Here is an 11,966-nt window from a genome sequence, read left to right as displayed (position 1 = left end):
CACTTATTACCTTTCTGTTCTCTTGAAAATTTTCACCAGGAGCACGTATTACTTTTATAACAAAGCAGTTCACACTAAAACTATACTCTGAGATTTAAAAAAAGCGTGCATTATTATGACCCTCTCAATCAACAGAAGAGGAACATGGTGCCCAGACCTCACCTCCTCCGGGAAGTCCTCCTGATGCCCCGGCACAGGGTCTGTTACTGTCTGTTTCCTTGGCTGCCTCTCCCATGAAACTGGGAGTGTCTGGAAGGAAGGGCCTTTTTGACTCATCCCCAAATCTCCATTGCTTTGGCCAGTGCAAGGCTGGGCACAGCAGAGTGAAGAAATGAGGCTCAGAGAAGTTAAGCCAGCTCCTTGAGTTGACTGAGTAGGTGGTTTTGCAGGGGGACACCCAGGCCTCTGAGTTCTGACTCCACCGCCCCACCACTCCCTGACTTCTCTAAGACAGGCCCCACAGCTCCTGCCCACCCACCGTAAATGTCCAGAAGAGGCCACTGGGTGATCGTCGGGATGGCTCCTAGCCCTGGGGCAGCTGCTGTGATATTTGGGGTTCAGGACGAAAGTTTGCTCAGGCCCCAAGTGGCATCTGGGGACGCCCAGGCATGGACAACAGCGGACTGTGCTCTAAGCAGAGCCAACCAGAAGAGCCGAGGAGGTCAGGGTGGGCGGTTGTCCTATGTCCTCTTGTCTGACACTTCAAAATCGAGATTTCAGCCTTCTAAATTTAGGCACAAACTCTTCTGATGACAGCGGAGTCCTTTCTGGACCGAGAGCAGTCATCACCATCCAGAAAGATTTGGGGCCTGAAGGTCCAGTAGAGCAGCTCTTTTTTCGTTTTTTCTTTTTTTTTAAGATTTTATTTATTTATTTGAAAGAGAGAGAGACAGAGCACAACCAGGGGGAGAGGCAGAGGCAGGCAGAGGGAGAAGCAGACTCCCCGCTGAGCGGGGCGCCCGATGCGGGACTCGATCCCAGGACCCTGGGATCATGACCAGGGCCGAAGGCAGACGCTTAACCATCTGAGCCACCCGGGCGCCCCCAGCAGAGTTGTTCTTAGGAACCATCTTGCAGATGAAACTATAGGGTCAGAGAGGTCTCATGTCTTACCCAAGATCAGAGAGTTGTAAGCAGAAGAGCGAAGCGTCAAATCAGCACTTCCGGGTCTAGAATGTGTCTGTGTTCGCACTTGTGCCTCAAACACGACGTGGCTTGGGGTCAGGCTGCCCCGGGGGCCCTCACTCCTTCCTCAGGAGGCAGTTTGAGGTTTAGACACAGAAAAGCACTTCGGCCAGTGGCTGGCACGGAGTAAGGCAGCACTTAGGAATAATGTCCATTTGTGGCTGTTGATGCTCTTGCAGAGATGGATTTTGGGGGTATGTATGGCCTTCGCTGGTTACCTTCCCCACGTGGGCCTCGCTGCCCTCTGGCAAACCTTAGTGTCTTGCCCCCACTGCGGCAACAGTAGGGTGAGACTCCAGCCCTGCCTTGCGGAGCTGGGGCCTCCGTGAGCTCCCCCCATTTGGGGGGCGTGCCTGGCCTGTGGTCCACCCGTGCTGCCAGAGTGCCAGACTTGTCCAGAGCAGGGTGGCCTTGACCTCCAACTGCTCTTAGCCCATGTGTTCTCAGCTGACACTCACTCAGCCCAAATATCATCTCTGGGCCTTAAAACAAATAAACACAAATCTCAGCTCTACATTGAAGAGACTGCAGGGAAATGAGCTCATCCTGCTCTGGTCGGCTTTTGAAGGGCTCTCCTCTTGAGTTGTGATCTCCACACTTTTTTGCTCACACCCACCTTAAAAAATCAGGGGGTGGGAACCCCCCCCCGTGTACTCTGTTGTATATTTTTAAGCGGACTCTCACTTTTTCATACTAAATTTACACCATTGCAAATGATGTAATTTCCTAATGTATTGTAAATGCTGACATGTTATTATTTTTTAAAAATTATTCTTTTTTCGTTTTACCCACCCCACCCCCACCCCTGCTCCCCACCCCCGCTCCTGACCCTCTCTGGTGGGTCACCGGCTCTGGCGCCATTCACTTTCAGGGCTAGGGGATTCGGCAGGTGAGTTGTTACACACTCCTTAGCGGATTCTGACTTCCATGGCCACCATTCTGCTAATGTTGACCTTTTTTTATTATATTTTTTAAAAGATTTTATTTATTTATTTGACAGAGAGAGAGAGTTAGCGAGAGCAGGAACACAAGCAGGGGGAGTGGGAGAGGGAGAAGCAGGCTTCCCGCCGAGCAGGGAGCCTGATGTGGGGCTCGATCCCAGGACCCTGAGATCATGACCTGAGCCAAAGGCGGATGCTTGACGGACTGAGCCACCCAGGCGCCCCTAATGTTGACATTTTAAAATGAAATTGTTATGTTGCTCTTTTAAATAAAATCAACGGAATCTAAATCCCAGAGCAATTTGACACCCACTATCATCCACTTAAAAATGTGTGACAAGCTCTTTGAGGGTTAAACATTTTGTGCCGTTTCTGTGACTTTATATTTCTGTTCCATTTCCCCTGGAATTTTATCCTAATTTAATAGAATTTATCTTTATGCTGAAAGCTATTTTACTGTTATCGAATCATTATTTTCCTTGTATAAGCTGAAATGAATTTTCTTGGCCAGCAAGGCTTAAAAATCTTATTTTGGGGTTGAGTTACCATTACCAAAATACTTCGTAAAAACGTCTTATGTCCTACATTTTGTTTTTGTTTTTTTATTTTTTATTTTTTTAAGATTTTATTTATTTATTTGACAGAGAGAGACACAGCCAGAGAGGGAACAGAAGCAGCGGGAGTGGAAGAGGGAGAAGCAGGCTTCCTGCGGAGCAGGGAGCCCGATGCGGGGCTCGATCCCAGGACCCTGGGATCATGACCTGAGCCGAAGGCAGACGCTTAATGACTGAGCCACCCAGGCGCCCGTTATGTCCTACATTTTGATAAATGATTATCGAACATAAAAGTACAGTTTTACTAGAAATTTGTTAACAGTATACATAGGCCTTATTTTCTGAATTAGTTCATGGTGTCCACAGACAAATATTGCTGATAGTTAGAATGAGACATGGTTCAAGGTAGATTTTATTCCTTTTTTTTGTATTTATAATGTAAGCATGGAAGTAATTTGTTCATATAAATACATTGATGGGAAGGAAATAAATTTTGTTATAGAAATGTCACTTAATTCTTTGAACTCCTTCAAAGATATGTGCCAAAAAAAAAAATCAAATAACAACGATCCATCATGTAAACTATTTTTGCTGATCAATCAGTGGGCAACTTGGTTATGATTTTCTCAGTTTGCTGATTTTTCTTTGATTTGCTGGAAAGCACCTGACTTGCCCAAGGATATGTCGTCACCCAGCTGTTAGCTTTTGGGGCCCCACTGTCTCAGCCCCTGGAGAAGGACACCAAAAAGAGTTGACCCAAAGTTATCTGGAAGCTGTCTATTATACCTGTTATCATCAAAAACCCTTTTTTTAACCAGACGTACACAGAAAGAACTGGGGAAATGAAATGTTGTTAATGTCATAATGTCACCCCAAATTATTCCATGCCCTGTCATATGCTTTCTGTATATTTTCATCAAAATGTTAAAGTTATAGATTTATAGATTTCACTCAGTCTGTGGAAAATACCCACCACATAACCGGGCGGCAAAGACAGCCCTCCTCGTCACCGCAGTAAGCCAATCAGACAGGCTTTTTCTGAGAGGAAGTCTGGCTTCGTCTTTCAGTTCCAACAAAGGTGGCAATACTCATCGTCAGGGCCATCACCTCCCTTCCGAGTTCTAGATAAATGAAAGATGATTAAGGGTATGAATAAGTCATGCTGATAAGACATGCCTTCAGTCCTTCTCACAAGAAGCTTTTGGCTTCGCTCCTACAAGACAATTGCTCCGACAGGGGAATGAAAGACTCATGTTCCAGGGCCTCCTGACTCACTTGGCAGAGCGTGCAACTCTTGATCTCAGAGTCGTGAGTTCGAGCCCCACACTGGGCGGGGAGCCTACTTAAAATAAAAATAAAATAAAATATTTAAAAAAAAAGGTCCTGTTCCTTAAAAAAACCAACCAAACCAAAAAACAAAACAAAACAAAAAACCAGAGAGTTCTCTCTCTCCCCATGCTAAATGGGTGAACCCAGAATGGCCGACGTGAGCCACAGTGGCCAGTCCATCTCCACTCCTGCCCCTGCTGGAGGTATGTCGGGACAAAGACAGGGAAGGCCTGGCCCTGTGCCCGGATGGAGAGGCTCTGCCCACACTGTGGCTTGGGTTGCGATCCAGGGTGGAGGAGACTGGCCTCTCTCTCACAGGGCAGGAGACGTGGGTGGGGGACTTGGGGGGAAATGGGGAAGGAGCACTGCTCTGGCCTCCCAATAGGGGACCACCTGGAAATTGAGGTCCTTAAGCCCTCAGCACCCACATGCCCCTGGGAAAGTCCTTGCGGACCCCTGGAGTGCAACACAGCCCCTTTGAAGGCTGCTGCCTTGGGGGCGCTCTTAGGATCAGAGGAACCTCTGGGTCCCTAGGAAATCAAGCTCTACCCCATAACATCCTCAGATGTGGAGGATTAGGAGGGGTGAAGGCCCCCCTGGATCACTCCCGCAGGCCAGACCTTTCTATTATCCACCAGACCTTCCTGGTGATTTCTCCTTGGATGTCTCTGGCACCCCCAAAATAGCCCGGGGCCCCCAAGCTGCTCCTCCTCCTGGGATCCTGTCTCAGTGCGAGCACCACCTTCCACCAGAAATCTGACCCTGACCCATGGTCAAGGCCCCCATGTGCAAGCAATCATCAAGCACTGCAATGCCCTTTCTCATCAGCCCCGGCGTCGGCCCCCCTCTCCCCATCACCAAAGCTCCTGTTTTGTTCCTCCTTATGCCTTTCCCAAACCTGACCTTCTGGACCCCCTGCCCCACGCGATGGTCAAGTCATCTACCTGGGCCGGAGTCTGGCCTCCCGGGCCCCAGTCCCTTCCAGACGCCCGCCCTTCGTGCACATGCTCCCCACCCAGTCGGAACGCAGCCTGCAGCCCTGTCCTCCTGCCTCGGAGGGAATACCATGTCACCAGCCTCCAAGGGGAGGCATCCCCTGGCTGGCCGAGGACAAAGGCAGCTTTGTCCCCCAGCCCAGCCGTTACTCAGTGTCACCGCACGGCCCTGAATGCTCACCACGCAGTCCTTTCCTCCCACCTCTGGGTGCCAAGGGTGGACTGAGGCTCATGTTTGGGCATTCGACCCATTTTCCCGTTGTAGAAAAGCAGCCCAGCGGGTGCGCAGGAGGCCCTAGCCTGGCGGTTGGCAATGGAAGTGGGGCAGAGGACTCCGATTCCTGAAGAGCTGAACGGCCCATCCAGAGGAGAGAGGCTAGGAGGCCTGAGCGAGGATGGAAGTGGCCTACAGCCAGCCAGCTGCTGGAGCCGGGCCGGGCCGCCTGCCCCCGCTGGGGAGCTGTGGGTGCCAGAGGACGCCCCGATCTCCGACATCCCCACGACTGGCGTGTGCAGACAGGATGCATGGCCTCTGTAACTTTTTTTTTTTAAGATTTTATTTATTCATTTGACAGACAGAGAGAGACCACAAATAGGCAGAGCGGCAGGCAGAGGGAGAGGGAGAAGCAGGCTCCCCGCAGAGCGGGGAGCCCGATGCGGGGCTCGATCCCAGGACTCCGGGATCATGACCTGAGCTGAAGGCAGACGTTTAAATAACTGAGCCACCCAGGTGCCCCTCTTTGCTGCTTCTTGCATTTAGAAGTGGGGTCCATGTCCTTGCCTCTTGACCATAGGGGGGCTTTTAACTGCTTCGACTTAGAGCACAGGGGATGCTAGCCTGGGGTGAGCTGGCTGAAGTTGCAGGACTGAACTCCCTCGGCGTATTTCCTGGTCTCTACAGAGAGTGATGGAGGTATTTTCCTCATGGATGCTGGTCGGGATGGCAAGACTGCATCCAGGTAAAGCATGTGGGGCAGTGTCAGGCTCATTAAATCCCAGCGTAGGGTGCTGTGCCCTAGGCCCCCCCAGGCAGGGCTGTCCCTGCCCCTCGGTGCTGCTTGGCCCATGCTTGCTCACGCTGTTTCCTCTCTCCCGCATGCACACGCATGCGCACACACAGACACACTCTCCTACAAGCAATTGTTCAACCAGCCTTTACTGAGCACGCGTGAATCATGGACAAGCTGCACCTGGGGATGCGATGTGGCCACAGCACACCTAGGCGTGCCCTGGGAGCTCACCTGTGTGGAGGACACAGGTGTTCAAGAAAAATAATACAACCTGTGATTTCATCATGATTGAGCTGGGGGCTGTGGAGGAAAGTTCTGGGTGAGAGGTGCCGACAGCAGCAGGTGGGTCAGGGAGGGCTTCCAGAGAGAAGGTGGGTCAGCGTGCCACAGGGAGGCAGGGAGCAGGCTGATGGGGGGAGAGGATGTGATGTGACACGTCCGCCCCGCCTGTGGGAGCCAGGCCCCAAGGACTCGCTGTGCAGAAACTGTTCCCTTAGCAAAAGACTCTGACCACAGCCCTGCCTCACGTCCCCCTCTATTCCCCATGTCATCTTGCAATTCAAGCAGGAAAAGAAAGAGCCAACCTGACCGATGCATAGGGAGTTCAAAAACAGGTGGAAACAAATTCATAGGGAGAGGAATCAGAACAGGGGTTGCTTTGGGGAGGGGGAGAGTCTGTTGGAAAGGGACTCGAGGTGTCCTGATTGGAGCAGTAGTTAGGAGTGTGTGCAGTTGGCCAAACCCACCGAACACTCAAATCTGTCAATTAACACTCCAGGAAATTATTTTTAAAAGAGAGAGAAGGAAGGAGAAAGGAAGGAGAGAGAAGGGAGGGAAGGAAGGAAGGAAAATCGGTGATAAAACAATATGAGATGGAGTATCAGAAAGAATAAGTAAAGGAGGGGCGCCTGGGTGGCTCCGTCGTTAAGCATCTGGCTTTGGCTCAGGTCATGATCCCAGGGTCCTGGGATCGAGCCCCGCATCGGGCTCCCTGCTCCTTGGGAGCCTGCTTCTCCCTCTGCCTCTCACTCTCTCTCTCTGTCTCTCTGTCTCTCACGAATAAATAAATAAAATCTTTAAAAAAATTATTAATCAGGGGCGCCTGGGTGGCTCAGTCGGTTGAGCGTCTGCCTTTGGCTCGGGTCGTGATCCTGGAGTCCTGGGATCGAGCCCTGTTCAGCAGGGAGTCTGCTTCTCCCTCTGCCTCTGCTCCTTCCCTCACCCCGCTCATGCTCTCTCTCTCTCTTTCTCAAATAAATATAATAAAACCTTAAAAAAGTATCAATCAGATCATGTCTCTGCCCTGTGGCTTCCCACTGAGCTTAGGACAGAGTCTGCACTGACTCCAAGACCTACCCTTCCGCTCTTCCCAGTTTTCAGATGAAGAAACAGGTGTAGCAACGAGTCTGAGAGGGTGGCTCTGCTGGGCCTGCAGATACAGAGATGTTGAGCAAGACTTGCAGTGTACACCTTTCGGGCACCCCTGGTCTGGGGGGAAACTCAGACAAGTGAGCCAGTGGCCGAACCATGGGGCTCTTTCTCTCCTCAGAACCTTCCCACGTGCTGTTCCGTCTTGCGAGCTGCTATTCCCTTCGCTCACCAGTAAGTTAAATCCTGACTGGTCTTTGGGCCTCCCTCAGAAATCATCCCCCGCAGGGAAGCCCTCCTTGGTTCCTCCAACCCCCCAATCTATGTTGGTCCTTTGTTATATTCTTCTAGCCAATGGTGTGCTGGAAAGCTGGGGGTGGTGGAGGGGGTGGGTGGGTCCTGATTTGCAGCATTTTCCAGTTTCCATAGTGTGGACACTCTGGGCACAGGCAGCTTCAAGCTGCCAGTATTAATGATACCACTGAACGCAGAGTGAAGACCCGTGTGTGACCAGCCTGGAGAACCAGCCAAGCCCAGTCTGCAAGTACCAGTGGGCTTCGAGCCAGGGCTCCCCATTCACGTGCACGCGGCCCTTTCCTTACAAGTCTTCCCTGCTGGGCTGTGCGGTGTCTGCCGCGTCCGCCTCTCCCCACCTGGGTCTAGCACTGTGTCGGGGACGTCACGGGCCCCCAGTCGGCTCTCCAGGAAGGAAGGGGAAGGTGGAATGGGGATGGGATGCCCGTTTCCTGCTTTCTCAGCCAGCTTCCACCGGAGAAACAGAGGTTTATTTTAAGGAATTGGCTTATATGATTGTGGGGTCTGGCAGGTACCTTTGGAATCTGCAGGACAGATCTGCGAGCCGGAGAGACTCTGCCATCCACGGGCAGAATCTCTTCTTTCTTACAAAAACCGAGTTTTGCTCCTAAAGTCTTCAACAGATTGGATGATGCCCACCCACATTACTGAGGATGATCTTGTACTTCAAAGCAACTGATTATAGATGTGAACCCACTGACAAAAGGCCTTCACAGCAACGCCCAAGTGAGTCTAACTAGCACACCCCTTTTAGGCGAGCATTCTTTTCCTTGCTCTTTGAGGTCCCTGCTGGAATCATTTCTCCCCAGGGCATGTCCAGTGCCTTCAGAGTGAGTGCTGGGGTGGCCAGCCCCCCGCGACCAGGGAGCTTCCTGATGCACCTTGGGGCCTGCATCCCAGGAGCATGCCCCCTCTGGGAGGTCACCGCACCCAGATTCTGGTGTCTGAGTGCAGGGCCCCAGCCAGGAGCCCCTGCCCTGGGACAGACTCAGCTTCATGGCACCAACGTGGGAGGCCCTGGGAAGCTCCTGGGGACTCACAGGAGACTGAAATGTTAAGCCCCGGGGCACTTCTCCCGGCCCAGCTGGGCTTCCTCCCATTGGCTCAGGGCCTGGCTGCCTTGTTTTCCTCCCTAGCCGGCCACTGCCCACTCCTTCCCCTGAGACCCAGGACACCGCCTTCCTGATTCTAAAGGGACCTGAGCAGAGCTGATAAGGAGCAGATGTGGCAGAGTCCAAGGTTCTGGGCTTTTAACAGTTCCTCTCCCCATACTCGGCCCCCTCTCTGAGAGGGTCCAGGGCCCATCAGAGACTTGTAGCTCCTCTTTTTGTAGCCATGAGCTTGTTTCCCTGTCGTCATGACGCCTGCACTCAGGGTCCCCCCCCCCGCAAGACCCTCCAGGGGGCAGCAGGGGCTGGGGGAGCACAGCTGACAGCTTCCCCCAAGTCCGCGTTGGAAGCCTCCTCATCAGGCAACTCCTGTCTTCCTGGGGCCTCAGCCTGCCCCCTGGGGTTCCCCCGCCCCAACAGTTTTCAGCGTCTGTCTCCAGAGCGGGGGGGAGAAAGGGCACCCCCTCCCCGGGGATGGGAGGAAGACGTTCTTCCTCTGTTGAGCCCGTCACAGACACTGACTAACCTTTTCCAGGGCCATGTTAGGCCACTTTCCAAAAGAGGAAACAGGCTCAGAGAGCTTAAGTAGCTTGTCCAAAATCTCACAGTGGAGTCAGGACTCAAATTTAGCTCTGACACTCAGGCCACCTGTTCCATACCAACCCCCACAGCAGGCCCGCTCCGCGGTGGAAAGAGGCACACGAGACCGTTACCCTTTAGACAGGAGCTGTGCATAAACCCCAGGCCTGTAGTAGCGAGAGGGTCCCGCAGAGCCCCGTGCCACTAGGCATGAACCAAATTCAGATAGATACAAGAGCCCATGCGAAGTTCTGATCATCCTTTGGCTTCCCAATAAAGCCCTCTAATCATGATGAGTAATGGTTGCAAGGTGGGGCTGATGGGCCCCCATGGCAAGGATGCAGAGTTCCCATCCTACCCGGGGACACCCGAAGAATCACTGATGTGCTGTCCTTTCTAGCTGCGAAAAGGATTTTCTGGAAGGAAGGGTTTTATGTACGCTTTCACACTTAACATGCCTATGAGGAAGAACTGTCATGCCCATTTTTCAGGTGAGGAGACTGAGGCTGGGGTCATTATTTGTCCAAGGTCCCATAAACGATAATTGACAGAGGCAGGTCTATCTGGCAACAAAACCCTTGTTCTTTTTTTTTTTTTTTTTTTAAGATTTTATTTATTTGACAGAGAGACACAGCGAGAGAGGGAACACAAGTAGGGGGCGTGGGAGAGGGAGAAGCAGGCTTCCCGCGGAGCAGGGAGCCCAATGCGGGACTCCATCCCAGGACCCCGGGATCATGACCTGAGCCGAAGGCAGATGCTTAACAACTGAGCCACCCAGGCGCCCCAAAACCCTTGTTCTTTGAACCATATCACACCAACTCTTTACAGAAGCTTGTCCCAAGTGATCTTCCCCAAAGTGATCTCCAGTGTGGGCTTCCAAGTTCTTAACCAGAATGTGATTCTGTCCCAGGGGAGCGTGACTACGGACATGATTATTTTCTGCTGTACAGACCTGTGGCTCATTGTATACAGATACTCTGGCTTCCAGAACGGCCATCGGGTCCTTGTGAGTCTGGTCAAGGACGTCAGGCCCTCCAGAGATGGGTAAGGGGTCCTCTGGAGCTCGAGCCCATTCCTGTCCCGCATCCTGGGCTCCCTGCCAAGCCTGCAACCCCTTTCTGCTCCCTTCCCAGCCCAGGCCTGAGCAGTTGCAGCCGAAATGGGCCATCGGGCCAGCAACATGGGCGTGCCCACTCCCAGGAGCCGAGTGTGGTGCTGATAGCAGGTTTCCCAGGCCAGGCCCCGCCTGGGATGGAGCACCCCAACTGTTTCGGGATCCCACTGCGCAGCCTGGCTCACTCGCCAGGTGTGGGTGGTGTCCACATCCAGCTGGTGGGATGGGTGTGGGGTGGTGGACAGAGCCTGGCATTGAACAGGGTGACTGTGGTTGAATGAGCTCCCTGGATCTGTGCCTTCTGACTGTTAGAGACGGCGTGCTGAGAGCTGGCAGTTCCTGGAGCTGCCCTCTGTCCTGCCCTGTACAGGTCACTTCACGGAGAGACCTCGTGTCTTCTGACACCAACCCTGTGGGGGCAACTACTATTCTCACTTCCATTTGCAGGCAGAAAACTGAGGACCAGGGAGCTCAAGTGACCTGCCTTAGGTCACACAGCCAGTAGGCAGCTGAGCCAGGCCTGGAACCCAGGCAGTGTGGCTCCGGGGCCTGCAGTCTGAGCGCCCCCAGTGCCTGTGGTGGGAGACGGTGGTCATGCCTTAGAGAGAAGAAGCTGCTCCTACCTGTCTGTGCCTTGGTTTCCCCATCTGCAAGATGCCAGGTGTCCCCTTATCCGTTACTGAAGTGAGTGATCATTCGATGGATCTTCAACAGACGGCTCCCACAAGCGAGCCAGGCGGTTCCAGGTGCTGGGGATGGAGTGGTGAACAGATCCAAGAAGCCCCTGACCTCCCGGGCCTGGCATTCTAGAGCAGGGACAACAGAGAGCGGACAAGCTAGCGAGCGTGTTCTACGTCAGGCGACTGAGTGACGTAAGAGGTGTGAGAACTCAGAGCAAACTTCCAAATGACTCCATCCTCCCCAGAAAGGATCTCGAGAGCCCAGTGCCATGTCTGCACAGAAACGGGGTCCAGGATGTATTAGGGCTGTTGTGGGGTGAATGTGGTTTTAACCTTATGTGCCAGGTACTTTAACCGGATCCACCTGATTTTGTCCTCCCCGTGACCTCTGCGGTAGGTTTTATTATTTCCTTTTCAGAGACGAGGAAACAGGGTCAGAGACGTTAAGCAACTTGCCCAATGTCACACACTGTAAGTAGGACCACTGGGATTCAGGGAAACACCCCGATCTGAAGTCCAGGGCCTCCCACTCCCGGGGCTACCTACATATGACAGAATTTCAACATGCCGAGAGTTCTTACTTTATGAGCCTAGATTCAAATCAGCAATGCCTGATGTCAGAGGAGCAGAATTTTTCATGCATTCATGTGACCTTATTCCAGGCTCTGTCCCAGCAGCACTGTGGGGGGGGGGGTGGCGGGGATGGGACCCCAGAGGTAACTAAGCTGTGGGGGGTCCTGCCCTGTGGGAGCTCGGGGTTTCATGAGAGGGTTCCGGGCCTGGGACT

Source organism: Zalophus californianus, chromosome 2 (genome assembly GCF_009762305.2).
Source record: "Zalophus californianus isolate mZalCal1 chromosome 2, mZalCal1.pri.v2, whole genome shotgun sequence".
Taxonomy (NCBI): domain Eukaryota; kingdom Metazoa; phylum Chordata; class Mammalia; order Carnivora; family Otariidae; genus Zalophus; species Zalophus californianus.
This window is presented reverse-complemented; position numbering follows the sequence as displayed.